The following is a 27,832-nucleotide window of genomic DNA, read 5'->3' as shown; positions in this document are numbered from 1 at the left end:
CTTCCACATGAAGCGAGAGATATAGAGAAATAGAGAAAGAGAGAGAATAAACATGTATTTCAGTGCAGCGTGTAGTAAATGAAAACAGACATGCATAGCTCGAGCCGCAATGTTTTTGAACCTGAAGGTGGCGTCGATGACGGTGTACGCCGAGTAACTACACAGCGCTATAGATATGGTTGCTTGGCAGCAAAGCTTTGAAGTTCAGTGGATGAACTTGAAGCTCGATTGTGTATGCGTACACGACAACGTTTACTACTCGACTGACTCTGCCGAAGAGCACTACGCTCTGCGGAACGCTCGCAAAAATTGCCACACTGGGAGCATAGGCATTCTGTTAAAAATTTATACGTACATACATACATACTTACAGTAACACATACAGCCCAAAGTGCAAACTGCAACACTGAGTTGATTGTCTGTAGATTCGCTCACGAGTTATCGCCACTGCTGTTGCTGCTATTGCATCGGCCTGTTACGGTCGCAGTTGTTTATAGGTTTCGCGAAGCGCGCGAATCGCAGACAATTTGTACTGAGTCTCTGTGAGATGTTAGTCTTATTATGACTGCGACAAAAGACGGTTGTTGCAAATAACCGTTGATTAATTCGTTCAGCGGGTGTGTGTTAAGCGGCCGGATATTTGCGAGTTTTCCGACACATTTTTACTTTTTCGCATCGCGTATTCGCTCGCCTGTTCCGCATCGTTTTCGTTTTTCGGTTTCGCATTTTAAATTGCTTATTCGGTAGCAGTTAAACAAATAAAAAAAGTCGCGCGGAAATACAATTTAAATTTTACGATGATACCGACCTACCACTAATCGCGTCTCCATTTATTGGACCCAATGGCGTGTTGGTGTCGTCACCATAGATGTTACCCGCGATGTGGAATATTATTTTGAGCTGCTCGTGATCAAATACTTTCTGTTACTCTCATAACGAGTCAGCAATAAAGTTCTAACTAGAAAATTATGAAATACATACATACGCATGTATATATATGGATATGTAAACAAATAACATTTTTGCTGATGCACAAATGACAAAAGTGGTGCCTTCCTGTAACGCATACTTTCAAAAGGTAAAAAATTAAAAAATTAAAGGTTAGCATTAATAATGAAAGTAGTGTGTGTAAATATTGAAAGTAAAGCCGAAATTTTGAAGTGTGTATTATTGAAACCTGCAAGTGTGAATTGATTGCAATCAACTCCAACTTGAATATTCGGTGTTTCTTTTAGAAACATACATATATTCATAGCAAAATTAAGACACAACAATTTTGTTCAATGAAAAAAGCGTTAAATAATTTTTAAGTTATAAAAAATTAAAATTTCCCATTATTAAATTAGAAAACGTTTTGAGTCATTAAAAACCTCAGCTGTTAAAAAGAAGCGAAAAATCTATGTTGTGAAATTACGCGGAAATTTTCGTAATTTATTTTTTTACCAATTACAACAAAAAGACTTCGTAACGTCGAATTTTGAACTTTTGGCAATATTATTGCTTACGCGAAGGTGTCACTGACACCCACCATCCAGTCAGTCTGCCAGCAGCGCGCAGCAAACTCTCTGCCGCAAAACACCCGCTGCAACAGTAACTGCGCCAATTGCATTTAGTGAGCACTGCTAAAGACTTTAAGCGATCAGTCAGTCGGCTGCTTGGCTGCACGATCAACTTCATCATCTACGTAATCATAATCATCGCCATTATTATTTGCAATCAGTATCAACTACAGAAACAACATTAACAACAACAACAATTGGAAGCGCGTAACACATGGATTTTGCTTTATAATAAACGAATACATATTTCATTGTTTTTGTTGGCCATCAACGTCGACGTCGATGCAGTTGTACGCGAGCGTACGAGTCCCTGAGCAGTGCTCGAAAGCGTTGCCGCCGTCGCCGCCGCCTGAGTCGCTAAGTTTTCTGTGAATGCCACGGCCAATGCAAGAGGAAGCGTGAAATGCATTTGCCGTTTACCTCTAGTCGAGCTTTTTATAATCTATAGCCGCAACATACACATGTACATACATACACATACATATATACAAATGCAAATATGTACATACATACATGCATTTGTGTGATTTTTATATTTGAATGAGTGTACATTTCATTTCATTTTAGCATTAATGCAAAGCAGACAATACCAACAATAACAATAATAAATTACATTCGTGCGCCTAAATTGATCAAAATTTCGGAATATGTGAAAACCCAGAGAATTTAAGGAAATTCGGGCAATCAAATGTACAATATGATAATAATAGCAATAACAACGTGACTACAAATAACTTAAGCTAAAAAATTAATAATTACACATAAATCGACAAGAAGTCAAAAAAATTATTACTAGTGAATTTGTGTTTATTAAAATGTATTGTTTTTTATAAAAAAAAAATGTGTACAACTGCGCGGGCATACTCATCAGTCGATAAAGCGTGTGTTCATAAATACTTATGTATATAACGTGAATGAATTCGACTCGTACGAATATCGTCTACCCCAAGGGCAATAAACCTACTATTCCATGCGATATCAATACATCACATCACATCGCATCGCACGGGGTCAACGACAGAGTGTGCTGCTGTTTAAACGTTGCGAGAGTAGCAGAGTACGACCTCCGGCGTCTCCTTACGTCACTGCCACCGCCACTGCCAGTGCCGGAGACACCAGCTACAAGCAACCGAAGCGACTGTCACTGCCGTATTATTACTGGGCTTTTTACTGTTGTCGTTGCATTCGTCACACTGAGCTACGGTACATATTTACATTTGCGATTGCATATACATACATACTTATATGCATATGCTGAAATTGCTCTGTTTTCGACGCTGAGCCGCTTTAACTGCCTCTCCTCCTGTGAGATCTCTCCGACCGCTGTCCATACTGTTGTTGTTATCAAACAAATACATAAATGTTCACGAATCGACAACAGAAAGTGTGCAATGGATAAATAATGCACATGACATAATATGAAAGTGTAGAAAACTAATACGTAATGTAATTGAAAAAGAAAAAATACAAAAGAATTATTTCGACCCTTCGCATTATCATTTGCTGGTATTTGCTTATATTGAGGATAATAGCTCAGCTAAAGGAGTGAATCTTTAATTTCTCAAAAGGTTAGTACACTTAATACACATGATTCCCACATCCATGAAAATTCCGAAAGATATTATTATCCATTATCTCGAAATATCTCTTATGTACATACTTATATAGATATATTCGTTTGAAATGAAGGACAACAGGTCCTAGTTTTTTTAAGAGAAGCTCACTTACTTTTTAGTTAACTGTTAATAACTTTTAATTAAGGAGCGACGTTAGTTAAAATGGGTAGACGGAATTTTAAAGTTCTTTTACTATTTGCAAGATTAGAGGATGTTTCCTTGCAATTGCCCTATTATAACGGATATGTCTGGATATGTCTTGGTATAATCTCTAAAAAATTGTAGACCATTCTTCTTTGTTCTTTTTAATTATTACATAATAATGAGTAGAAAATGCATTCCAACGCTTTAAGTATGACTAATTATTTTCAGTAATCACAAAATGTTCCGGGTTATGTTCAGCAAACCTACCTCCCTGATCTCGAGAAACATTTCATTCCGATCTGAGTCGATTTATCCGTGACCGTCTGCCTGTAGCGAACTATATTTTCAGTTTTTGAGATATCGATCAGAAATTTTGCACACGTTCTTTTCTACTCAAGAAGTTGCTCATTTGTCGAAATCGCCGATATTGGATCTCTATAGGATATATATTTGACAAGTTATCTTTACAGAATTTGGCATAGAATATAATGCAAGGCAACGGCACAATCTCCGAACAATCAAAGTTAAGTTCTTGTATGGTAAATTTTTTGTTTTTGAAGAGTATTCTAGCTTTGGTTCACCCGAAGTTAACGTTCCTTTTCTTATCTTATTTTATTTATAAATTTAAATTTAATTTATAAAGCTCACACGATAATTAAAAAAAGATTATATACAGGGTGGCGCAGGAACTGTGCTACAAAAATAAACTGTATTAAACGTTTTTTAATCAATGCATTACATTTACCATATTTTTTTATTGTATAGCAAATTTTATTTTATATAATTAATTAGTTTTAAAAATTATGTCATTAATTACCTATTTTGAAAATTATTCATTGCGGCCTGAAGGGTTGAAGTCGGGATTGCCTCAATTATTGATTTAATGGACTGCTTCAATTCAGTCAGATTTCTGGGTTTTGTTTTGTACACCTCTTGCTTGATATAATCCCATTAAAAAGTGTGGTGAAGTCAGGTCAGGTAATCTTGGAGGCCAGCGGAAAGTTAATTTGTTTCAAAATTTTCGTAGGAGCTCCGCAATAACCGGTCTGACTATGTGTGCAGTTGCTACATATCGCTGCAACCAATCACTATTAAAACGGATATGTCTTCGGCGCAGTTCTGGGCAAAAAAAGCCATTCAATAACGGTGCCCATTGATAGTTACTGTTTCACCGTTTTCTTCAAAGAAGTATGGACCGACAATACATCTTGATGAACCTGCGCACCACACAATGACTCGTTGAGGATGAAGTTCCGTCTCGTGAATTATTTCTGGATTTGATTCGCTTCATATATGGCAATTTAGCTTGTTTACATTTTCGTTAAGATCCAAATGGGATTCAGCAGACAAAAACAGGCAATTTATCAAGTTATTGCGTTCTTCGGACATTTCAATTATTTTTTGGCAAAATTATAGGCGAATAGGTAAATCTATAGGGTTTAACCTTCTTGTTATTTGAATTTTGTATGGAAACAGGTTTAAGTCATCATGAATTACCCGTTGTAATGACCGTCTGTTAACTCCAAGTTGCGAGTCGAAACTGTTGGATTTGCCTCCCGCGATTGTTTCTTGAACACCAACATACGGATCTCGATGTTACGGTCTTTTCACGATACTTCCAAATTAGGCTAACATGTTTATCAACCTCATAATGGTCCAACTACTCAGGGGAGTACCGCCAAAATCCCGCCTAAATTCCCTTTGAACGGAAATGACGAACTGCAAAGCATGGTACTGCACACTATCCAAACCCTCTTTTCGGTATCCCAAATATTAATTTTTAAAAAATTTAAATAATAAGTTGCCAAATAAAAAAAAAAAAATAAGTGCGCCACCCTGTACAATACCAATATATGCTTGCTGACCCCAAAATCAAAAGTACCCAATATGCAATTTGATTTTTTGTGTTTCGGATTCGCATATTTTTTATTTTGTTAATATCGTATATTGACCCACTTGAAGACAGTTTGAACAAAAATAAGGTGAAATATTTTAATGCTGAATCGTGGCAAAAATGAGTGCATAACCCAGAGGGTTGCCAACTGGAAGAAATGTTAAATAAGCTTCGCATTTGTTCTTACCAATATTGACAAAAACAACAATTTCAATTCAAAAAAAAGAACTCTAACTTCGATTGTATTGGACAATAATCCATGCCATTTAGTAAAAATAGCTGTACAGGGTTTGGCTTTTGATTTATGAGCGCAAATCTTCAAAACAATCAAATATATTTTGTGAACACCAACTCTTACAACATACATATTTTAGATGGATTAACAATCACTTTATTGATATCTGGATAATCTGGCTTTTACACACCCACCTGAAAGGGAGTTTGCCGAAAGCATTGCTATTAATAGTGTGGCGAAACATGTAATCAATTTCCCTCACTTTCTTTCGGTCTTAGCTAACTGTATTGAATTAAAATTGAAAAAGTGAACTCACCAGATCACTTTCATAACTGTCACTTACTCTGGCACACACATTCAGCCAAGCTCACATGCGCACATTCACGCCTAAGCAAAGCAATCTAAAATTCTATGCATTTTCATATACTCATTGTCATATTTATGTACATGAGCGCTCGTAAATACGGGCGCATGTATATATGTGTGCGTGTGTGTGTATTCTATGCGATGACCTAGACATTGACTAGTGCACTTGTTACGCCTCGTATTCCAAACAAAACGCAGTGAATGCGACAAACAAACGAGACTAGTGGCACTAACAACACTAATAACAACTGATATAAACCGCAACAACAATTTCAGAACTGGATTTTACTGTAATAAAAAGAAATAACATAAAAAAGCATATAAACTTTAAATAGAGAATTATTTACGAGAGATACTATTTCAGAACGCGATAACAAGGTGCACGAAGAAGGGGTGATGAGTTTGTATTCTAATACCATCTAGGTCTGTTCCGGATATATTGGACAGGTCGTCATTTTGAGCATTATTTGGGAACTTTTTTGGAATCTCGGTCAAATCCCGTTTCTTACAGTCATCTAATTTCTATGATCTCTCTGTGCAAACACGCTGCCTTATGTGTGTGTGTGTGTATATATATATATACGATACAAATGTGCTAGCTAGCTAGACTCGACTTGACTCTTTAGAGCGCCTAGACTGTTTATCGTTACGTGCTTTTCCACAATGTCAACTAAAATACAGTTAACTTATGTTTCACTGCTCAAGGTTTTGTAAACACGCTTTAAAAAACTGAAATACTCACTCGCACTAAACATATTGTAGTTGCTTATTTGTAGAATAGACACAAATAGCTGTACATACACACACACACTAGCAAAGCTTGAAACATAAATGAAAATAATAGTAAGAATAGTAATAGCAAATCTATAGTCGTGCATGCTTGTGTGTATGTATGTTCGTACATATATGCAAATCTAACAATGAGAAACGTTATATTGTTGCCGGTGGCACTGGCAGGGCGGTCGTTCGAGTGGCTCGAAAGAAAATGAATAGTGGCTAAACAAAATAATAATTTGGTACCAGCGTGGATGGACGTGAGTTGAGCAATAGCAATTGTAGCAGATCTAAGCGTTTTACGATTTCTATGTATGCATGTGTGGTATGTACTTGAAAGCAGATGTTGTTTTAGCACAGTTTATTATCTGAGTGCTTGTTTTTGAAACGCACGCATTGTTAAAATTATCCAGAGGAGAAAACAATTTTCGAGAATCGTTGCATATTGTAGTCTACTGGCTTTTAATAGACCGAGGCTTGTTGCGCTATGAAAAGCTAACAGTATTCTCAGATAAAGTTTCAGCAGAAAAAATTGAGCTAAGGCATGCTGAATTTTAGTATGAAAGGGAGTTTATTTGTTGAGACACACATTGTCAATATGAAAAGAATCCCGGTATAAATATGAATAAGTTTTACATACATATACAATATATTTATAGAGTTTAAACTTTGCTTGTTTAAATGAATATCTCATCAAAGAGAACAATGTTAATAGCACTTAATTTTGTCATAACAGTCGGCATTAACAAATTAGAACCTTCAATTCTTATTTCACCTAGCGCATAAATTCATTAATATATATTTGTACATAATGTTATTACATAAGCATTGCCACAGTGCTTATGTGTATATAGGAACAGTTGTTTCTGAATCTTATTAAGTCGCTCTTAAGTAAACATCAAAGAATACAGTATCTAACGTTGTAAATATTTAAAAATTATGTAACATTTTTAACATTCTTACAAGTAGTACATTTTCTACAATTCCATCTCGTCGACAAATTAGCCTAAAACGGTCACCAAACTATAGTGGATAGCCAATTAAATCTTTTGAATGAGTGAATGAATAAGTGTGTAAATGAAATATATTGGTAATAATTTTGGCTATTGAGAAAATGTATCAACTTAAAATGATTTATGCGTCTTACTCTCACTAGTTAGGCAACATACATACTTGTAGGTATGAATAGATACTTGTATGAATAATTATACTCACCTATGCTCATAAATATTCGAGAAATTTTATGCGATTATACAAATTTTTATCACACGCTGTCTAAGCATCTGTAACTAGCGTTCCAGCAACAAATAACAACTAACTAATATTAGATTAGTGGTTTTGGCATTGATGCGAAATGGTTGACCTTTCATTGTGAGCCGTGCGCTTAATTTGTTTTTACCTGTTTTCGGCTATCTACCTGTGTATTTGGGGTATATAACGTTCACTAGAGATGGAAGAGTTCAAATTTGCGTTGCGGCAACGGTAAGATATTTTGTAAGTTCTTATTAGGCTCGCAGCAAAATTAATAGGCACATAAGTATTCGGCAGATAGACAAACTTGTAAAAAATTGACAAAGACTTGGCAGAGAACACAAGTTTCTGGCAATGAGACGCTAGACATTGGCTTTAATAAACAACAAGAAAAAACATTAACTTCGGTTGCACCGAAGCCATAATACCCTTCACAAATAGAAAATATTCTTTATATGAACTTGAATTTGATCGGTCAGTTTGTACGGCAACTATATGTTATAGTGATTCGATCTGAACAATTTCTTTGGATTTTGCACCGTTACCTTGGATCTCAATAACTGAGGGACTAGTTTGCGTATATTTGCATGTACATATATATTTGTATATGGATATGTTTTATGGTGTCTCCGACTTTTGATTCGGGGTGTTACAAACTTCGTGGCAAAATATAACCTGTTGATTGTATAAATAGGCGCATACTAAAGAGCAATAAATAAATCTTCAAGTGAGACATAGTTGTGGAATATATTATTGTATACCATACATACATACATCACTTGTATATTCTCCTACACCTAAAGTACATATACTAACTGTATCACTAGTACTGTTAACGCTCACTCTTAACAATAATCACACCTTTGTATCTTCATAAGTATTTTGGAGCATGTGCGCCCCTTTTTTGAAACACAATTTACCTGTTCTTTTATTGAATTGCTAATTTTGTGGTAGTTATGGTATAGCCATCGCGTCATAGCCGCGCGCGCCAACGGACAACCGTACACCGAAAGCATTGCGCCGTTGCGCTCTTGCGTCCCTCTGTCAAGCATTCATCTAAGTTATTTGAAAACATGACCTTACACAATGCCAGCCAGCGCACAAGTTTTATTCAACTTCGTAGTTCGAGCAGCTCATTTACGCTTAACGCCGACGAAGTGCAAAACGTTTGCTTTTGTTTTTGTGTTTGCGTTTGCTTTTGCTCTTTCGATTTCATTTTTGGTTGCTCGCGCACTACACAGCCGAAAAACAAAATAAGGCCAAGGTGACTCACCTTGATTTAAACTCACAAAAACTTTTATGACCTCGAAAAAGCTTTAGCTTCGGCTTCAAATTCAGCACTATTTTTGATTTCGGCTTCACGACGGTTCGTCCGTCCGTTCGCTTTTACTCGCGGCGCCATACGAGATGTACGTATTTGGGTAGCATAGAATGGCTGAGGATCCAAGTTTCTCAGCGCTGAAGCGTCTCGCTGCCTTTGACAGACTTCTGCGCTTCCTCAAGGCTTTTTTGGCGGGTTTCGTTGCCGCTTTACTTTGCCTATTTCGGTTAACTTCTTCGTATTCTCCATTAAGTGTATACGCAAAACTTATTCAATAAACACTTGCACATACAAAGCTGAACTTATGCTCGTACAGTGCGTGTGTGTTGTTGTTGTGTTTCATTTATAAAAAAAGTGTAGTACTTATTTTTGGCATTACGAACTTGATGTAGAAATAAAAAAGCGCAGTTCGCTGGCATTATCAGAGGTAAAACTCGATTGACATTGCTGCATCTGTAGTTGTGTTGTTATTGTATAAGTGTTTAGTTATAACCAATTGTTGTAGGTGCTTGCTATCGTATGCAGGTCCCTGAACCGCCGCATGAACGGCCGTGTAAAACTAAAAGTTTTCGGCGCTGGTGCCATTAAACTGGTATCAAGATACACGATGCGTGCACTTACCTCCACAACTGTCCTTACGGCCGCCTCGTTTTAGGTGATTACACTTTGGCGTATCGTTGTCAGTTATTGTTGTTGTTTTAATTATTGGTGGTCATAACGCAAATCGAAGCATAACTTGGAGAGGTAAATGACTGTTTTTTTGGAGCATAAAGACAGTTCATGGCCTGTCAAGAGTTTGAGATAAGGTTTTTTGTTTTTATACTCATTGTCTCGGGTTATTTCGAAAAGAGTGACTAGATTTTATATAGCAATACAAATATATGAAATTTCAATTTTTGTATTATTAAATATGTAGCTATATATATGTATATACATATGTACAAAGAACTTAATGGAAAGTACAAAGAATTATAGCATAGTTGCACAAACATCATTTTCATCATTATTTTAGGAGGTTCACATTTTCATGGAGTGACCCCACGTTATTTACTACATTCCAAACACGCTAGGAAAATTAATTAAGTAAAGTCAAGGGTCTTAAAAAGTTTTATTCGAAAACAATTCACAAAATTTATAAAAGTTCTTCCAATCGCAATATAAACTTTATTGTTTCGCTTTAGTAATTTTCACAAACAAGTAATTTTAAACGATTTTTGGAAATGCTATATTTTGAATATTATACATATGCTACATGTATAATTGAGTTCTCAATGTTACTCATACGACATGTGCTCCATTCGTGTAAACTTCTAATTTAAGAACTGTTAGGGGCCCTTTTTTATTAGCAGCCGAAAGCTGCTATTGTTCTGATTATATCGTCCCAAAAGTGATCTGCAGAAGAACAAACACTTTAAAATTATTAAAACGTTTTTTTTCAATATACATACATATATTATTTAGTATTAACAGTAAGATTTTTGAAAATAGCAACCTGTCTCACGTTCTCGCCCCGTCTTTGCATTGCTAAGGAAAACAGGGGATACCCTAAAAATTAAACAGAAATGCAACGAAAAAAAATTCAACAACCACATAGAAAACAACAAACAATAACAGAATATAATTCCCGCCAAACCAAAAAATAACCAACGAAAATAAAACGTAAACTTTAGCCTTGCTTTTTACGTCTAAAGTACGTACTCTCCACGAGAGCCGACTACGTCATCAGAAATAAAAACGGAGCAGATATATAATACATAACATACGCGCTCGCATACTTTCTGCAATGTCAGAATGTTGAGTAGGTTCTGCTGGAATAGAGCTTGTTGTTTGAATGCGGAATGCAGCGAGAGAATCAGTGTAGCAGTGTAAAAAATGCGCTTAACAGAAAAAGTTATTTTGTAAACATTGGATTATCAATATAAAATACGCATTTTCCGTCAGTAAGTTATGTTTTGAGCTCTCTCTCTCTCTCTTTCGATTACAGTGCAGATGAAAATACTGCTTGTATTCACGTTCTCTGTTCTCTAACTCTCAAACAAACTCAGTGCGCAAAACCGCTCTACTGTCAGCAACAATATGTTGCTGCTGTTTGTTGATGATGCTGCCAATATGTGAGCTTTTTTCTACTTGATTAATATTTCTGCATTGCAATGTTTGCTTTTCTTTTGTCTTCGCCTATAGCCACTCATGCAGACCGAGCGCACAGTGTTTACTTCTACAATATACCGCTAATTAATTAACTTAAAATATTTGATGAGGGGTATTTCTATTGTCAATGATCTGAGATCTCAACAACATTCCGTTAAACTGCTTTTGTTTTGACATTATCGAATATTATGGCATACGAGCATACCTTGAACAATAAGTAAACTGGTGTGCTTATATGCTGGTACCCTTCTAAAATTTAATATTTTATTCGTTTTGTAGCTGCTATGTGAAGACTCTACTTTTGAGTGATTTATAATAAGATTGTACGCAGATTATCAGAAGGTAATCTATTAATCGCTTCAGTCCCCTTTTCAACACTACAAGGCTTGAAGTAGAAAGAAGGTATCTTCGTTCGGAGGATCTACTTATATATTCAGATGTATATATATTACAACTTCTGGAATTTGTCCCACAGTACGAACGCCAGAGTTGCATGGAAGAATGCGCGAACTGCACGTTGTACTCTTACTCTCAATGCGGTTGACTAGTACGTTCGCGCCTTCATTTATATTTAGTTCATTGAATCTTACTTTTGTTTTTGCGGACGAGCTAAGCGGGAGAGGTGTTGCAGAGCGGGCGGAAATGCTACCAATTGGGATGTAGCGCGGCACAACAGGCAGACAACACAACGCAGGCCAACAATCCGGTGAGCAATGCCACATTCGCCTGCCAGGCTGTTTGCTGCCTGTTTGGTTATTTTGTCTGGCCTGATGGGTTGCGAGCGAGTTATTTGGATGTGAGCGAGCGCGCTCGTTATAAATTGATGACGAACGGAGTGAGTGTGTGTGAGAATGTTAGTGAGTAAGCGAGTGAGTTGATGCAATGACTACCATGATAATAATGATGATGATGGTTATCGAAGGTCTTTCACCCGAACTCGGTCATTGGCGTACATTTGCTTGTAAATCCAGAGCTTTTCAAAGTGTATATGTCGCAATTTCTTAAGAAAGTTCAATTGCCCCAAACAACAATCACATTCACTGTCGGTTGGTTGGTTGAGTGAGCGATGCAAGCGGGAAATGTGCGACGCCTGGGGTGTTCGGTGTTATGTTTTGTTGCTTTTGTAGTTGTTGGAGCTGCCTGCCATGCCACTCGATTTGATGCATTTTGGAAAGGCAAAGACATGGCAGCCAATGCGTGGCTGCGGTAGTAAGGCACCGATGCGGGAGTTGTTCAAGAAGTGGCTGCAGATGCGCGGAAGACACAAATTGCCTAAATTGTACATATGTACACAAGATATTTAGATTCATATAGATAAGGGTGTGGGCATGTGACCAAATAGAGTTTAGAACCGAAGTTAGGTTACTTAATATTTAAACTTGCCGTGGAATACTTACTTTATTGAACCCATATATGCATATACATATGTATGTATATTCAAACATATGGCAATACTGAAATGCAGTTCTTCGATATTTGAAAAATGCAGTAAATATAATTATGATGAATTATTAAATAGTTCCTGATATTTATATATACATACATACCATACAAGTATAGTACACATATTCTGAATGTGCTTCTTCTTATTTTCCTCGAACATTATATGCAATTAGCTGAAAGTTGAAAGGTATACGAAATATTTCCAGCTATGTTTTTTTAGTGTTAGGCAAATTTGTCGACTGATTTCTCTCACTCGGTACTTACCTACTTTTATTACTCAATTTTAGTTTCATTCCGAAATATATATTTTAAAATCAACATTAATAACAGAAATAACCCTATTATTCACATTGCTGTGAGAAGGTACTTATCGTTATTACTCATCTATACTACCGAATCAGATGATGCTAATCGAAACATTCTGTCTTAATTATATTTATATATCTCCGTCACTGACCAAAACGTATGATATAAAGTGTATAGGGGGGTTAGGTAAAGGTTTGAACCGAGATCATGTAGTTTTAGCACCCAATAACCTTATGCTCCATACTCATTATTTTAATTAAGATCCCTCGGTATAGAAGCTATAAAGGTCCGAAAATCATTTGGTGTCTATGGCAAGGTCTGAATTTTTTTATTTATTAAACTAAGATATGCTTAGAAAATATTCTCACTCTTTGTCATTAACACATTTTCACCGATGTACATACATATGTGCTGTAAAATCAACTAGGGACGGAAATAATTATATTGGATATATGAGAGAATAATTGTTCTAAGTGTAATATACAAGTAGGCTGACTTTGAAAACGTACTACTGCAAAGTATCGATACTGTTTGAATACTGTATATATACATCATCGGTATGAAACGTCTATCAACATTGCAAAACAAAGCTAACTTACTTCTAGCTTACTTTCTAATATTTACCGAAAATATAATCAAAAGCATTTTTCAAATATATGGGAAAATGTTTAATATTCTTGCTATCATAAGAACATGTTTTACCAGAATCGCTGAAAAATTATTAAAATTATTATTTGAAAACATTTAATAAGAAAGCTTACCAATCTTATTATACATTGGCGATACGTTGAAACAAAACATTAAAACAATTTTAGTTAAAAATGTAATATTTATTTAAATTTATATAATATACAAGTTTTAGCATTTTAAAAGATCTAGTGAATTCTTCACATTGGTTCCAAAAATTTTTTGCTCCAATGCTTTATTTCAAATCCAAAGAATTAAGATTATTAGTTTGCGGCAACTGTGATAACGCCCAGAAGGAAACGTCGGAGTCCCTATGAAATATATACATATATAAATGATCAGAGTGTCTGTCTGTCTGTATAAACGCGAGGAGGTCTCTCAGTTTTGGCGATATCGAATGAAATTTTGCACACGTCTTTTTCTCAATAAGAAACTACTTATTTGTAAGAATTGCTGATAACGGACAACTATAGCATATGCCATACAAACTGAACGATCAACAAGTAAGGAAGGGCTAAGTTCGGATGTAACCAAACATTTTATACTCTCGCAAAGTCATATAGTATACTCGTTTGAGATTTCTTTGTGGATTGGCTGATATTTTCGGTAGAAGGTCAACTATAGGTACTGGGGTCCACATATTTAGTACTTAGGGGCTTAAACAGTTTTGGTTCGATTTAGAAAATTTTTGGCCACAAGGTGGCATACTTTAATCGCATTATTCACTCAAAGTTTTATCCCGATACAGTCATTGTTGCCTGGTTTGCATAGTGGAAAGTGAAAGAATAAGATGGAATTTAAAATGGTGTTATATGGGAAGTATTCGTGGTTGTAGTCCGATTTCGTACTATGACATAAAAATATGAAAAGAACGTTATGCACTGAATTTGGTTGAAATCGGTTTAGCAGATCTCAAGATATGGGTTTTCACCTAAAAGTGGGCTGTGCCACGCCCACTGTCTAATTTTGAACGCGGTTCCTATAAAGTCATCTCATATGATCCCAGGGATAAAATTTAATGTCTCTGGCGTGTTTAATGCTTGATTTATCGCGCTTTTAGTAGTTTTTAACAGTACCGTTATATGGGGAGTGGGCGGAGTTGCCACCCGATTTCAACTATTTTCTTACCGACAATAGAATTGCTAAAAACATTTGCTTCCAGTGAATTTTGTTATTATAGCATTAGCGGTTTAGGAGATATGCACATTAAACCTATTAGGAGCTTAGTTATGGCAATGTATTTGTTTTTGATTAATGGCGTTTTGTGGGCGTGGCAGTGGTCCGATTACGCCCATCTGCAATACCAACCGTCTCACGGTTAGTAATAGTTTTGTTCACCTAACAGTTGTTGTTAATATACCATCTTCAAGGTATAATGATGTAATGATAAATCTTCCTCAACGAATAAAAAAATAATTTATAATACTCGTATTTATCAGCCGAAAAAAAGAGTGCTAAGAAATTTATAATTTCTTTGATCTACCAAACTATGATTGTGTCGTTATAAATATCATAAGCTCATATAAGTGGTACAAATTACTATTACGGTTACTAAGCTTTAGTCCTTAACTTAAGACAAACTAAACTATATGTCTTAGCACTTAATGCATCAGACTAAAAGGAAGCAGTAATGCATTATTGGGATTTTAATCTAACGGGACTCGACTCTAACACTACCAACTATTAATCATACCTAATTTAAAACTGGTAAGGTGAATATAAATGCATTTTTTTACGATTATAATAAAAGAACTTAGTGAACAAACCTCTCTGTTCACTTATTACTTAGAGTATCAAAGGACCTTGAGAGCGGCGAGAAATAACTACATAGCAATAACCGGAAGCTTTGAATTCAAGTGATAGGTGAGCAGATAGACGTTATCGTTAATAATTTAACTGAAATTACGAACCCGAATGCAATCGAACCACACATGCGTATTGCGGGCATTAGTAGACCCGATACAAAAGCTCTTAGCTGTCGTGCCTCCCAGCGAAGCAATCGCCGCTCGCTCGATGGTTGGCAAGCGGTAGCGGCAGTTCCTATTGCAAAGAGGGAAATGCCATGAAAAAGGTTATTTCTAAGTGTTTACAACGCCTGCATACAAACACACCACAACTATAACGCCTTAAAACATCAAATAAACGTTTCATTGAAAGATATTTATACAATTCAATAATATTTTCATTGCGCTTGTTTTCAAGTATGCGGGTAGGAAAACACCCGCCGCCTCACCGTTAAATTGGTCACTAGGGGTGGGGTGGTGGTGTGTTTGTAAAAGGCTTCGGGGCGTCGACGGCGTACACACGCACGTTCGAATGCTTTCTAACACCAGCACCTTTTCGTAAAAATAGTGCACGGTATATACGAATGTATAGTCGGAGGGAATGAATTGAAATGCTGAATAAGCCACATAGTACATCCAATTGTATATGTAGGTATGTAAATGCAATAGAACGTTGCGATAATTGAAACGAGCTAAAACTGAGTGGAGCTAAAAAAATCGTCTGAACTGATCTGAAATGCATATGCAATGCGTAGATAACATGTGTTAGTATACACACATATGTAAATGTACATATGTATATACATATATATTATGTGCTTTTATGTACGCCCATTTGTGCATATAATGTTTAGTAAAATATTTTGCCGAAATTTTGAAAAACACGACTACGCCTCTTTGTATATATGATTGTATGTGTGTGTGCTGGTACATATCATTATATATATATATATATATTTATATGTATAATTGCGAGTAAGCACAGTACATATTCATTTACATACACACACATACTTGTACGTAAGCTCACTAGGTTAGCGACAAGGTGCGAGCTTTTTGCAATACTGAACGCATATAACAAAATGCCAATACATACACTCATGTAGATATGTATGCATGTGTGATGGGGTGAGAGGGGCACAGACGAATGTGTAATTGAATTGTAACTAGCAGCGTGTGTAGACCTAACGAATTTCTATTATCATTCGTCGTCTTGTTGTTTTGATTTTCTTGAGCTTGAACTGCATTTCAGTACCCAGCCGGAATGCCCTCTACTAAAGCATTAAATAAAAAGCGCAGCAAAATTTTCTAAATCATTAATATACACGTACGAGTAATAAAATATGCATATACTAGTTTTACACATTCGTAAACGTATTAGAGTCATTTACATATTTGTAGAAATATTGACAAACATTTTTTAATATTATTTGCTTTATTATTTGTAATAAATATAGATAGCTGTTTTAATAATAGCGTTAAATGAAGAAAAATCGATAACTTTGGTTGCACCGTTTTCTATGGCAGCTATATGCTATTGTAGTCCAATCAGAACAATGCGGAGATTGTACCGTTGACTTGGAGAATAATCCATAGCAAATTTCGTAAAGATATCTTCGTAAATATACAAAATTTCCATACAAGAACTTGATATTGTTCGTTCAGTTTGCGTGGCAGCTCCTAAACTTCGTGGCAAACTTAATATACCCTGTTCAGGGTAAAATGAGCATATTATAAAGTTGTGTAATTCTGTCAATTAAAGAACTGTATTTTATAGCACAAAATAATATCAGAGGAGGATTTTTAAACAGTTTCCATTTCTTTTCATAGGTACAGGGAGAAAAAACTGAAAAGCGCTGTATGTTTCATTAATCCAATATTTTGAAAGTAATGGTCTATATTGCCACATTATTGATCAATCCCTTGTATTTATGTACATAATAGTAACTGCGAGCTATAATCGAAAAATTTGCATTTAGATTTAACGTTTAATTTTCATTGTACATATGAATTTCATAAAAATGTTTAAAAATTAGCTTATCGCCATAAAAAGCTTTGCGCTGACCTAATAATACTTTGCTCGTATTAGAGCTACCGTACTTATGTATGGAATGCTTTTTATATAATTTCGTTACCAGGAAAGTTTCTACTGGGTCATCTCATTCTAACGCACGATTGTTTCGCTGCCGCATACGACGTCGCATAGCCATTTGTCGATTGTCGTGGCCATCACCGTCACTGCCACGACGCGTTTGTTATTCATTTGCCATTGTTGTTGCCGGCCGTCGTTGAAAACGTTTTTGTTTTCACATTCGCATTCGACTTTTTAATGAGTCAATCCTTGAAATGTTTACTTCCTGATACGCATATGACTGAATGTGAATTTAACTATGACTGCGGCTGCGGCTACGACTGCGACTGCGACTGCGACGGACACTGCGACCGCAAATGCGAATGTGAATGCGACTACTGCACAACAACAATAGCAACAGCTACTTTGCGTTGAATTAAGTCTCTGTTATTTGTTGCTTGAGCATTGGACGCAGTGCTTTTATGCTTTAGATTGGCTCTTGCTAATTCTACTCACCTAAGGCAGGTGTTATAGCGGGAGGGGGGCAAAGTAAGCGTATATTAATGTATTAGACTGTTGAAGGTTGCGTAAAATGCTTATTGTTTTATTTGAAATTTACAGTTTATTAGATGTTTTCTTCACTTCCTACAAATGCTCTAAAATATATACGAATAAATACAACTCAGCGTCTATGAATTTGTTTGTGTTTATATATTCATAAAATAAGCTATATTCTAATATAAGCCTCCAAATGCAGTAAGCTATCCATATAATACGGACTATATTTTTATATTTACACGTCGCTGGTTATATTTACCATTCTTTCTAATTATTTTTTATTTTTTATATTTGTTTTTCTTATATTTGTTTAATTTTTGGAGTTTACTCATCATAAGTCATAACGGTAAACTAATTTTTTACCGTTGATATTTTATTTTATTTTTATTTTTTTTATAAAATTCTATTCATAATTTTTTCATCCTATGCAACTTTGGTTTATTTCATAGTATTATTGTTTTTGTATTTGACAAATATGTTATATGCTTTTCACGTTAGTTCTAGAAACATTTTTCACAATCCACACTGTTAGCTACTTCTGGTGATGTTATTAAACAGTCTAGCAACGTTTTAGGCCAAACGACCTTGAGGTCGAGCTACGCTTCGGTTAGACACACTTAGGCACAGCCACACGATCTAACTGCGCACAAGCATACAACTATGTACAAGTATGTACATATTTATTTGAACATAAAGCAGCATATTCAAATGGAATTTTATGATAGTGAAGGTAACCGTAACCAGCCTGAAAATCCCTCCATATTTATATTATATGTATGTACATATATCCAAGACCCTATGATCCATACAGGCACTTTTGGAAAAAATATACAAATATATTTATATTACATGTTTCATAAAATCTGAGAAAATTATTGAGATTAAAAAAAAAAAAAGTTGACTTTGATTATACCCTTCACAAGTATAGCACAAAAGGCTGTAAAAAGGGCTTTATCTTGATTTTGGTCAGTTTAAATGGCACATACATATATGTTATAGCGATCTGATTGGAGCAATACCATGTTCGGAGATTGTAGCGATGCCAAATTGTCTAATGAAAGAGTTTTCCATACAGGTTTTGACCGATCAGTTTGTATGTCAGCCGACAAATGGGTATCTTTTTGAAGAGAAAAGAACGTGTGCACAATTTCAGATTGATATATCAAAACTGAGAGACTAGTTCGCGTATATACAGACGAACAGACACGACGGTTGTTATACTTGATAGGGTTTCTGATGTTTCACTCTGGGTGTTACAAACTTCGTTCAGGGTATAAAAAACTCGATTTAGAAGAGCTCTACGCAATAGACAAGGTTATTTACACTACCCTTCCTTCTACCGGAGGAATATCCAACCAAATTGGTCATTGATTGGTTGAGGAATGTACAAAAGTTCAAATATGTGTGAATACTTTGTGAATTTTGTCAAATATAGCAGATATTTGTTTTCTGCACAACTGCAATGCTTCTATTATAATTAATAAGATCTGTAGAAGTAAACAAATTAAATAATTAAAATATATTTATATTCAAACAAGAGATGTTTCATCATCTTTGTTGTTTGCCCATCAGCTCAATTGATGTGAAGAAATTGTTAACAATTATTTACTATTTAAAAGAACAAAGGATTAGCCCGATAGCTTCCACATGAACATGAACATACCATACTTACATATAGTTGCTACATATATACACAAGCGATCACAGATGGTCTGTAAGACATTTAAATATTACACTTTCAAGCTATTGAGAACAAAGGAAGACTGAATTTTTGTATTTCTCTCATATGACAAGTGCGTACTTACATAGTTATGTATTATGTAATCAGTTAAAGATATATACATATATACATAACTAAAGATTTTAGAAACTTTTTAAATTTAAATTCCATTTCGTTGTCAGCTTACACTTGTATAAATATATAATACCAAATCAAATGTAACCTAGACAAAAGTGATTACTAATTGCGTAAGTTTAAGAAATCCCGGACTTGTTTCATTAATCGTGGAACTCAATTTCCATGATATATTTAATGTTGTTATAACTTTAATGTTTGCTGCACAGCTCTCTCTAGGTCTCTCAGTAATCACTTCTTGAACCCAAAACTTCGTATAACTAAAATTGATAGCTCTCAAACAACAAATCGCAAAGCTTTTAATAATTAATAAACAAAATTATTTCTTTATTTATATTAATAAGATATGTGTTATTATTATCGTTTGTAATATTGAAAGCAAAGAATTTTTTCAGTATTTTTGTTTTATTTCATATCCTATCTTCGTAAATCTACAACTCCTCTATGTATACTTTTCTAAGAACAACAGCACTACTCTAAAAGCTAAATAAATTTCTAGGTGTTCTTCTGTGTAAAAACAAAAATTAATTAAGTAAAAACTCAAGTTAGCTTAATTAGTAAGTTAGCTTTTATAGACAATTTAAAACGGAAAACTCTTTGTTAATAAATTCTAGCCGAATGACCTTCAAAAGAATAATTCAAATAATCAAATTATTGATGCATACCAATAAAATGGTAAGAGAAGTCATAAGCAAATAGTTTATGTGAATTTTACGTTAGACATCTTCGTTGCTAACGCTTATAACGGTATTCTAAAAACGTCCGAAAAGTGTTATAATTTCTTTTTCCTTCAAGTTTTATGGCAATGGTGATGGAACTTCTCCGATCAGAACCAAAATTTTTATATGATATCTTATCCATGACTTTCTGGTTTGAGGATAGCTCAATTTGTTTAAAGGAGTTTAGGAATTTTGTTTTAGACACTAATAATGTTGAGTGCTTGTCAACCAAATCATTCATTGTGAGTAAAATTAAGTGCGGAGGAACAGTCTATACTTATTTTAGATTACTGCTCTGTAAAATATGTGTGAACACTGTAAAATATGGCTCATCCTAAAGCACGAACAAGACCGAATCTAAATACCCACTTATTGGTAATATTCTTACACTTATATAAGTGCAATGTCCGCTTGTTTAAACCATGAACTTTTTATTGTTAAGACAATATAAACCCCACAGTTTTGGAGATAACGATCTGAAATTTTGCACTCGTCCTTTTCTTCCCAAAAAGCTGCTCAGCAGCCATACAAACTGAACGATCAAAAGAAGATTCGATGCAGCCGAAGTTAACGTTTTTTCTTGTTTATTCTGAGTTTGTAGTTTTGCTTTCCTCTTGAAAACAGTCAAATATATTTTCGCTTGGTTTTTATTGATTGAAAAATTGACCATTCAATCGAATAGTTAAAAATGCTCGAAGAGCAATTATTCTGACATGACATTTGAACCCCAAAACATAGGATAAAATTATCAATATCATAATGATTGGATATCTAGCCACATCAACCATTTTAGTAAGTTAGTTGTGGATGCGAAATGCCATAACATTTTCATTCATTCATTAATGATATACAAAATATTGAAAATAAATACATATATAAATATATAAGAAAGCGTACAAATCAGAACTAAGTGCTAATTTCATGGCCAGTACTCCCACATCTTACAATACACCACCCAATTATACAAATAACGTACATAATATTACTGCGTACGTTTGAGTTTGTACCTTAATTAATCGGCGATGAAATATTATTTAGATATACTTATATGTGCCATAAAATTATAATCTATATACGCTTATGAGTACTCGTACAAAAATAATTTGTTGCTGTTAATATTGCTTTCGTTTAGCAAAACTATCCTGCTTTTGTGGAAATTACCTGTTTTGGATTTTTTTGTGGTTTTAAGTCGAATTGTCAAAATGAAATAAATAAAAGCTCAAGCTCCGTTTGAGTTGAATGACCGATTCGATTTGGTGGCGGTCATCCTGCTCTGCTGCTGACGCCCCTGCATCTCACACACCCTTTCGGCTCCACCACCAGCACTGCCGTGTGAATGTACTCGTACCTGCGTTGCAGTGGCACTGACAGTGGCATTGTGACATTGGCGCAGGTGCTCTGCGGCCAAAAAGATGTGATAAATAAAACTTGCACGATTTGTGATTGTTGAATTTTTTCGCATCTGAGCCGTGTACTTATACGTAAATATGACATTATGTATCTTGTATTTATATACATACGTACAGACATATGTATTTTTTATTATTACATATATAGGTATGTATCTGTTTTTGTAAACGATCATGAGAGTGTGGTCCAGGGTATACTTCGTTTATGAATATTTCTTGCCTAGAATTGAACTAGTCAGAAAACGTCATATTTATGCCAAATTTAGGACAATTATATTTGTATTCGGCAAATTCCCCAGAAAGTATTGTTGTTTTTTGTATAATAAGATTTTTTAAATATGTGTCTATTTTCAAAACCAGTTAAACTAATTCAAGATATGTGATGTTTGATGGTTAGTGCTTTCGTCAGTTCGTTAGTTTTCATCTATATAGACATAATTTCGATATTGGCCTGAATAAATTGATATTCTCCTAATAATATAAGAGCATACACACTTATGTACAAACACATGTACATATGCGCTTAAGTATATGATGTATTCCGAGCTTTTTATTTAGCCATGACAGTGTGGGAAGGTCATCGCAAACATGCTCGGCTAATGCGGGTAACATGCGCACGCACCAATGCATGCATAAATGCATAGGCATATGTGAAGATAAATATTCATACACGTACATATTTAGGCGTGTAAATATACAAATACATAAGTACATATTTTTTTATATGTATAATAATATAAGCATCCCAGCTCCTTATACTTCGCATTTTGCTAATTCATGTATGAAGCATGACTCGCATTTGCCTATAAGTTGCCGTTTTATTGTTTATACACACTCACATTTACATACACACACAACCGCCTATAAATAAATAAGTACTCATTTACGCATATAAAATCGAAAAAGCTTTCGGTCGAAGCATGTGCGCCTATTCGATATTTCGCATTTTCGTACAGAAACTACCTACTACTAATGCCAAGTATGAGAGTATATATGTATGTATATGTGTGTATGCATGCAAAATTTCGCTTCATGCCGAGTGAGCTTTGAGATCACCACTCGTAAACACCTTTGTTGAGAATGTTTTGCAAAAGGCAATTAAGTACACATGTACATATGTATATAGCAAATGTATGTGGCCATATAAAATTGAACAAGGAAAATAATAAGAAAATGCGTTGGAGAACGCATTTTGTATATATTTCTTATATTTTTATAAAAAAAACAACTCAACAACAAATATATTTTTAAATAAATGTCTTTTAATTTATATAGATATATATACTAGTTTTACTCGCGCCTTCGCTTTCATTGAATTACTTCAATAAATATCCAAGCTCAGAACATTTTAATAAAAAATATTAATTGAAAATTACTACAAGTACATACAAAAAATGACAACTTGCTTTATTGAAATAATTTACTTCAACATAGTATTATTCTAGGATATTTTTGTAAATTATTTTGTAAGTTTTTCCGTCCGGTCCAAAAATGTATAAGTAGTTTTGACACTCGCGAACGGACCACTACATATCTAAATATCATACACATAAAGGTGAATGTGGGAGAAACTAGACATTTCTAAGGGCACCCATGCTATCTGTAATGTCTGCCCTTATGCTTTGTTTATAGTAACAGCAAAGTTGAGCTTGACGGGAGACTAAATATTTTTGAATAGAAATGGAAGATCAAATGGAATAGTTGGTATCCGAGAAATAATAAAACTTTCTCCATTACCGACACCTGTTAATATGTAATATTCGGAAGCCTTATTCCATTACATAACCTTGGAGCATCTACATAGATTTTGCATTAGCATTATTGGTACATTTAGCATCAATTGAAGTTTATGTATATGACTAAACAATCGATAGTTCAAGTGAACTGAAAAGCTTCACATGACATGAAGTACTTAATTATATTTCCTTGATTGCATCCATTGACAAATACTCTGGATACTGGTGGATCACTATTCAAATTTTGTTTCAATTCCGGAAAACATGAGAAATTAGATCAACATCGTTTTCTACTAAATTACAAATGTGAAAGTGAAATATAACCATCGTCGTCAAAGTCTGAACAACTATCACCGATTTTAAACAACGTTTCTGCATAAATTCATTATGAAGACGTACCCTCATATTCGTACAAACTGAATTTTTCAATTTTAACCACAAGCTTGATGATTTAATGCAGGCTTTAATTTCATCTGTTGATGTTCCTCTCTGAATGACTTTGAGAGTTTGTCAGAAATTACCAGCCATAAAACTACCACTCCTCCCATTATATCTGTACTATCTCGTAAGCCTTTATGGGTCCGGTTTAAAGTTTCTATAGCACCCACACTAAAAGCTTACATTCTTGCAGCATCCTACTTCAAGCGCTATTGTTACTGAAATTGCAGATTTTTCCCTTATTTTTTTCTGGTAATCGACATTGCACAGCTACATTCATAGTTTCGTCCCAGCAGTCGCTTACTAACAGTCACCGAGCTTCACATAATACTCTTTTAATTTGACGTTCTTGACTATTTAAAATATTTAGTTCTATATAGCTTGTAGAACCTCGAACATGATGTATTAACATGCGAATACACAAACAAAAACATTCAAAACTTGTACCGTGTAGACACGACCAATAGCGTCCGATTCTTTAATTTCATTATGATTTTGAACAGCTATACCTTGAACGCGACGATTTCATTATTTTTTTGAGGTGTTCGATGCATATTAGCGGGGAACTTCAGAGTACAATAATGTCCTTGCCAAAAGATCGTTACTACAAAGTTTGAAAAATGCTGTTACTGTGAAAGGCATTCTCATTAAAATAAACGCGCTGTCCGTGAAAATAATGAAAAACCAATTATCCGCCACACTGCTTCATTGCTACTGACATATCTTTTTGCTTGATGGATTTATATACGTACGATTTACGTACCTTCATAACGCAGATTGAAGATCACCTGATCGCTTCCTTTATTGATATACTTGCAAATATATTTAAGCGCACATACAGAATTGCAGGCTTAAACATTAATGTGGGCGTTAAATAAGTTACACAAAACCGGCGAATAGGGTACAATCAGGCTATTATCGAAACTGTTACTATTTTTACACCACTGCCAGTATACAAATCAAAAAACAATAAGAATACTAGTTCAACCAAGCATTTAGCAGTATTTGCAGAGCCAACTATCATACTACTCATACATATATGACGTTGTCTTAAGTGACCCAAAGGTTCTGTTTTTAGCCAGTCTTATATAAATGATTCCTTACAGCTATTCTGAAATCAAAACTGTGCTTATGTGGTATCAAACTAGAATATTTTTATTATTTTATCGATATTTTCGACAACTGGCTTTCCAGAGCGTAGTGGAAAATTGCGCATGATTGGTTGGGTCAGTATAATGACCGCCTTGTTTGCATTTTCGCCTTTATCAAAGAAAAACATCTCTGACGCATGTTCAAAAAATGCTGATTCAAGCAATCAAAGATAATCAAGAAGTTTTATATTATAATGAATAGACACGATATGTACTTGTAAAACTAAATCGCAAGTATGACTCGGAAGGTGACCGGGATTAACACTTTTCTAGAAAATATTAAATATCTTGACGTATAAGTAAGCCGATTCGACGAAATGAAACTAAAATGTAATATTCGTTGTAGAGGATAGTAATTATGCAATATCATATCGGCAAAAATTAGTTCACAAAGGAAATTTCGATCATTAGATCAATTCTCGAATTAAGCAGTTCTTATTGACAGTGGGTCATAACTAGACTTACAATTGACTTCATGTAAACGTGAAAAAATATGTAACTAACTTCTCAATTTTCATAAAAACTGATCAGAAAATCGCAACCTGTAAAACTTGCTCTGTTCTTAGTGCCTCAGTTGCATTATGTTTCGTTATTATTTTTCCGAACTTTTACTTGATCTTATAAGATAAATTTGTCAGGTGATGTCGAAGCAATAAAAGCGTTTTTTTTTTTTGGAAGAATCTTCGAATTACTTTTTAAAATATGTAGAAACAATACGAGCACAGACCTTTCTTTTACCCAAAACAGTTAAAAATCTCCAAATAGTGCTTTTACTCGTATCTAACACCTCTGCCGACATTATCGTAGTAAAAATTGCATCGATACCAATAATTTCAGGAACATTCTCCACCCATTCAGCACAATTGCTAGCTTGTGGACGACCTGGGCTTTGGTCGCCGTTTAAGTCCTCACGACCATTTTTAAATCGTGCGAACCACGTATAAACTTAAGTACGAGTCATACAATCATCACCATAAGCTTTTCTTATCAAATCGTATGTCTCAGCCATTTTTTCAAGTTTAAAACACATTTTTATGTGGTATTTGCTTTTTATAAAAATTGATCAGTGCACACTTTTCCTTCTACATAAATGGCTGTAACCTTTTATCTGTCATCTGATTTACATGAAGTTAGGTGCTTTTGAAAGAGTATGAATGATTAGAGAGTTTAAATTTGTTTTTTAACGACTGATGAATTTTGCTTGACGATGGTCATTCATATTTTTTTAATCTTAATAATGGATCAAACCCAGGTTAAAACACACACTTGCTTCTAAATAATCATATATAAATAATGTAAATATATATTTTTCACAAATCAAAAATATTTCAATAAATAATATATTATATATATTTTTTTATTGTGTTTTGCAGTTTTCAATGAGCTCACGATTCAATGCTGGGTAATATAAACTTCTATAAATGCGTCCCCGAAGAACTAAGGTGGGATTTGTGGATGTTAATGGCAAGACTTTACATATTCATGGAATTCGATGCAAAATAAAAATGCCAGCATAGCAGTGTTGAAAATAAAAACCAAATACACAACAAAAATAACTAAAACTTTCAATTCCATAATTGTTTGGAATAAATAATTTGTTAACAAAACACCAAATTAACCAACGGTATTCGATAATTTACAGTGTGCTTTCGCGGTTTTGAACGGTATGAGATATGTACAGGCGGTTAAGAACAAATTGCAGATTTGAAGTCGTAAAATAGAAAAGAGCGCAGGAAAGCACACAAAAACTTTTTAGGAATAATTTGTTTCTTTTTAATAAAACAAACAAGGTAAAACCATTCAAAAACGACTGATTAACTGATAATGTATAGACAGCATTGTAAAATAATATTATTAACAAATCGTTATTCAACACTGCCTTTTTACATAGAAACTATAACAAAAACAATATTCGGCGCGTAAAAAATTTAATATAAAATAAGGTGAGTACATCTTTCATTATTTTTGCATAAGAATAACTAAATTTGATTTAAAGCAACACCTTTTGCCTGTTGTAGTGAGAGTGACTGATCTTCGAAGTTTCCGAAATCATAAATCTGTCATGTGCTTATGTGTGTGAGCCCTCCTTTGACGTAACACCCCTACAAGAACAGTGAAAGTCATCTGACCGGTAATATGACAGTCACAGCTGAAAAAACTTTGAAATGAAAATGAAATGATGTAAACAAACGTATGTGTGTGAGTTTGCATCTCTCTTTAACACATGGGTATTCGGAATTGATTCACTATACTATATGTATACTGCTCACTCTTACGTCTGTTTCTGAGTCATTGCTGACCATAAATCCATCATAGCTGAAAATTGTCAGTTATGACTGAAAAGCTATCATAGCAGCCATTTGTCAG

At 34.6% G+C, this 27,832-nt stretch overlaps 1 long non-coding RNA gene across 1 annotated transcript; it reads left to right on the top strand.

Moving 5' to 3' along the window:
* The first annotated feature begins 426 nt into the window (after window positions 1-426).
* Window positions 427-27,832, top strand: LOC138857960 (uncharacterized). Its single transcript, XR_011397212.1, has 4 exons — window positions 427-1,078; window positions 2,127-3,127; window positions 26,839-27,408; window positions 27,484-27,832. It is a non-coding gene; the product is annotated as an uncharacterized lncRNA (long non-coding RNA).

Source organism: Bactrocera oleae, chromosome 6 (genome assembly GCF_042242935.1).
Source record: "Bactrocera oleae isolate idBacOlea1 chromosome 6, idBacOlea1, whole genome shotgun sequence".
Classification (NCBI taxonomy): Eukaryota; Metazoa; Arthropoda; class Insecta; order Diptera; family Tephritidae; genus Bactrocera; species Bactrocera oleae.
Note: the sequence above shows the minus strand (reverse complement) of the source record. Positions and strands in the feature narration are given on the sequence as shown.